Here is a 5274-nt window from a genome sequence, read left to right on the forward strand (position 1 = left end):
TATTTGAGCAGTATATGGTGGTATTATTTGATTCTTGTATGGTGGTATTATTTGAGCACTGTACGGGTGTATTATTTGAGCACTTAATAGTGTTATTATTTGAGCATTGTAGGGTGGTATTATTTCATCACTATCTGGTGGTATTATTTCAGCACTGTCTGGTGGTATTATTTGAGCACTGTATGGGGGTATCAAGTGAGCACTATATAGAGATATTATTTGGGCACTATGTGGTGGTATTATTTGAGCACTGTGTCGTGGTATTATTTGAGCACTGTATGGTGGTATTATTTGAGCAGTATATGGTGGTATTATTTGATTCTTGTATGGTGGTATTATTTGTGCACTGTACGGGGGTATTATTTGAGCACTTAATAGTGTTATTATTTGAGCATTGTAGGGTGGTATTATTTCATCACTATCTGGTGGTATTATTTGAGCACTGTATGGGGGTATTATTTGAGCACTGTATGGGGTATTATTTGAGCACTGTATGGGGTATTATTTGAGCACTGTATGGTGGTATTATTTGAACACTATCTGGTGGTATTATTTTAGAACTATATGGTGGTATTATTTGAGCACTATATGTTGGTATTATTTGATGACTATATGGTGGTATTATTTGAGCACTATATATTGGTATTATTTGATGACTATATGGTGGTATTATTTGACCATTTCATGGTGGTATTATTTGGGCACCATATGGTGGAATTATTTGAGCACTATACAGTGGTATTATTTGAGCACTATATGGTGGGATTGTTTGGGCACTATATGGTGGTATTATTTGAGCACTATACGGTGGGATTGTTTGGGCACTGTATGGTGGTATTATTTGAGCACTATACGGTGGGATTGTTTGGGCACTGTATGGTGGTATTATTTCAGCACTATATGGTGGGATTGTTTGGGCACTGTATGATGGTATGTCTATACTGTATGTTGGTATTATTTGAGCAATGTATGGTGGAATTACTTGAGCACTGTATGTTATTATTTTAGCATTATAATGTAGTATTTACTTGAGCACTATATGTTATTATTTTAGCACTGTAATGTAGTATTTACTAAAGTGATGCATGGCACTGCTACTTAGGCATTGCATAGTGTTTTATTTTTGCACTGTATATTATTATTATTATTCTTGAGATAGCTGTATGGAAGTTTTATTTGGCCAATGTATGGCACTGTTATTTGGACACCATATTGTATGGAGCCTATAATTAGGCAATGTATTGTTATTTCCACACTGTATAACAGTACACCATATAAAAGGGGCCAAAAGAAGGTACCACACAGAGCACCATTTAACGTAAGGTCGACCCTGCTATATCACTTGTACCAAGTGACCTATATTGTAGGATGCAACGTTTGTGAATATCATATTAAGCTAAGATCATTGTACCTGATCCATTCTTTTCATTAGTATCATGTCTGCCGTAAGGACAAATTGGAAAATACATCATATTACCTCCTGTCTCATCCACAGAGCGTATAGAAGGAGTTACTGACCTGAACATCCAAGATGTCACCTCCCAAAGCATGACGGCAACATGGAGGAGGGTCCGAGGAGCTACTGGTTACCGTATCACCTGGGTGTCCCAAACAGGTATAGGAAATCTGTCAAATGGGATATATGCCTTAAAAATTATCAATGGTCTATTTCAGGGGTACTCAATTATTTGAGTTCCATTTACCTGTATCTTCCATCACCTGAAGGTCCGACCTGAAGACAAACAGTAAGGCTATATTCAATCGGGTCGAATTTTCCATAGGCAATTCTGACCCGTGGATCTGTGGCAGAAATGTGAGGCTTATCTGTCAACTGTAGATAGTGCCACACAATGCCCCTTATAGGGAGTGCCACACAATTCGCAGTGTAGATAGTGCCACACATAGTGCCTTTTGTAGATAGTTGCCACACATTAACCCTGTAAACAATGCCACACAATGCTCCTTTTAGATAGTGCCACAGTGCCCCTTGTAGATAGTTCCTTGACATTTCCCCCTTGTAGAAAGTGCCACACACCACCCTTGTAGAATGTACTGCACCCCCCCATATAGATAGTGCTGCACACCATCTTGTAGATAGTTCCACATCCCCCTTATAGATAGTGCCACAGTGCCCCATGTAGATAATGCCACACCCCCTATAGATAATGCCACACCCCCTATAGATAGTGCCACAACCCAGCTTGTAGATAGTGCCACACCCCCCCCTTAAAAACGCAGATACAGTTGAATTTGGCAGTCGCCCAAGGCACCTGGCTAAAAACCTGTGGCTTCTGCCCCAGATGCCCCTTGCTAGCGACGCCACTGGTCCGAACAACTGCCATCCACGGTCTGGGTCCGACCCGCTGTCCACCAGATGAGGATCCCATGTCTATTTCTTTCACATGGGTGTCACCTAGCATCTGAATGGAAAATCCACCCAGCTATGCAGCAATACATTCTGCTGCACAACTAGAGAGTCTTACCAGTCTGGAGTCAGAAGTCGGAGGCATACACAGGTACAAAATGGGAAAATATAGTACAAATTATACCCATATAGCTTTTTAAGGGTTATATAATACAACATGGATCCATAGTAATGCAGTTTGCATGGCGTCTAAAAGAAATGGTGCACTTTAAAAGCGATGGAACTCCTTGATTGGAATATGCAGTTCTGAAGATTGAAGAATTTGGCACCTGAGCAGTGAATCTGGCCATGGACTATTTCTAAGACTAGACTGCTTGCTTTTGAGTACCCCCTACTACCCCTAAAGACATAACATATTGCATTCTGCTTGTGGAGGCATGACCGCTACGAGGAGACTTGGACGCCCTTCACTAGGTTCTTGCTCTGATCAGTCAGTTGTTACAGATGGTAACAAATGTAATGAACTCGTTTCCTTATCATAAGCTCCTACGTCTCACCACCTAATAATAACGGGCAAGAATGTGCATGGCGCCTTTGATTTGAGCAGCGTAAAGGCTTGTACCTCTCAGAGCCCACGCTCTTGCCAACGATTGTCTGCTTGGCACACGGGGCCAACCTAGGGAGTTACCTAGTGGGAAGGAATTATTGGAAGCCATTCAAAGGCAGTAATAAAGAATACCTAGTAACACAATGAGAGAGACGTGAAAGAACACAGCACTGCCCGTCCTCACACGACCTCATGACGTACCTCTACTCCACATATAGTCATACCCATAAAATGACAGATGCATTATAGCAAAATCCTTGTGTGGATACAGCCCCCCTCCATGATACATAATGACTTGGGGTCCCATGTAGACAACCCCTTGCGATCAGCTGATCGCTGGGGGAAGCCAAGACCAGCCACACATCAAATCAATGTAATTCATGGACTCACTGTGTCCGCCAGGACAGGGGGTCCAATGATGACATAAAAGGGCCTATGGATAGGGGTTTTCTGAGAATAGCAAAAAAAAAAAGGATGTGTTTTGTTTTTATCCCACTAGAAACAGCGCCACTCTGGTCAAAGGGCTGAATCTGGTATTGCAGCTCAACCCCACTCATTTGAATACAGTAACACCTGAGCTATATCACTATACAAATGTATATCTTATTATAAGTGTGTATATATATATATATACAACACATTTCTGTATTTTTACGGATGGGTGTCCGTGCCGTAGAAATGATAGAACATGTCCTTTTTTTTATCTGTAATTATGTCACGGACTCGCCATAGAAGTCTCTGGGCGCTTCCGTATTTACGTACGACTACGGATGTGCACTCTTAGCCGTCCGTAATTACGGAAGCGTTGCTAGGCGACGCCAGGTTTTTCAGATGTTGCATATAATTTGTCGTTTTCTTCTTTTTTGCCGATCCGTAAATACGGATGCACTACGGACCGTATTTACGGACACCGTTCCATATATGCGTATGATTTAGGGATGACTATAAATGACTATGGATCCGTATTTTACGGACAGTATTTAGGAATAGTTGAAATCTATGGTCGTGTGCATGGGGACTAAGGCACAGATGCCCGCATTTTCGGCCCGTAAAAAGAAACAGATCTTTTGTTTTTTACTCTTTTGATCAGCAGAGATTTTACTCATTTCTTTTTCCGCAGGAGAAGACACCAAAGATTTTGATGTGGGCCCAACCATTAATTCTTATGCCATGCAGAATCTCCAGCCCAGCACCGAATACACCGTGTCCGTCAGCGCACTCTTCGGAGCTGCAGAAGGACCCGCTGTGTCTACCAGAGTAAAAACAGGTAAAAAGACGGAGAGAAGATGATAAAAAATCCCCCCAAAAGTATTATTTTCCCTCATTTGTACCACTTGCCTCCAGCTAGCAGAGTTATTTCTTCTGTCCTGGCGCCCTATTGAGAAAAAATATTGATATTCTAATTGAATGTTACACTAAAGTCTGCTCCTCAAGTATTTTCATATGGTTATTGCTGCTTTATTGGTGTAAATATATAATCATCCCCTGTAGAATCTGGGATTGTTCAGGTGCTCAGAACATTTGCTGACAGTCCGACCACCATCCAGGTGACGTGGAATCTCATCCCGGAAGCTACAGGTTACCGGCTGGAGTGGAGACGAGCTCGAGGTAACTGCGTATCTATGGAGTCAGACAAAGAACCGAAAGAACCAAACAGGGGTCTGATTCCAACTGTGTAAATATCCTACAGGTGGCGCAAAGGGTCCGCAGATTGTGAACCTACCGACAACCGTCAACAAGTACGACATCGCCGGACTGCGGCCTGGAACTGAATATCGCATCACTCTATTTACCCTGTATGATGGCAAAGAAATTGAGACATCTGCGACCACTTCTGAAACGGGTGAGAGGAGCCCTAAATCTGGGGTGTGTAGGAAACAATTACAAATGTCCATATGAGACATCGACACCAAAATACCTATGTAAAACAACTAGAAAGAGGATTATATTCTAATTCATAAAAGGGGCGGGGCTGTGACAACCTTCCTTTCTTTCCCATGAAGAAAGAGGGAGGTTATTATTAAAAAATAGTGTAATATAAGCGGAACAGATGTCGTAAATGCACTTCACAGCTAAATGAAGGTTGGGTGGAGTTACCCTTTAAGCCCTGGCCGACGTGAAATAGATGTTTTTGGACATTTTACTAAATAAATTGCGATAACTTTGCATTTGCTTTCCCTCGAAAGGAGGTTTTGTTGGTACGATCACAAATTTGAGGCTCATAGAAGCCACGGGCAAGCGGGTACGTTTGACATGGACTGGATTAGTTGCCGCTACAGAATACAAGGTCGTGATTCGCAAT

At 41.9% G+C, this 5274-nt stretch overlaps 1 long non-coding RNA gene across 1 annotated transcript; it reads left to right on the top strand.

Moving 5' to 3' along the window:
* The first annotated feature begins 4509 nt into the window (after window positions 1-4509).
* On the top strand, window positions 4510-5274 carry LOC142656837 (uncharacterized). The gene is made up of 3 exons (XR_012849767.1): window positions 4510-4580; window positions 4663-4815; window positions 5159-5274. It is a non-coding gene; the product is annotated as an uncharacterized LOC142656837 (long non-coding RNA).

Source organism: Rhinoderma darwinii, chromosome 7, assembly GCF_050947455.1.
Source record: "Rhinoderma darwinii isolate aRhiDar2 chromosome 7, aRhiDar2.hap1, whole genome shotgun sequence".
Lineage (NCBI taxonomy): Eukaryota > Metazoa > Chordata > Amphibia > Anura > Rhinodermatidae > Rhinoderma > Rhinoderma darwinii.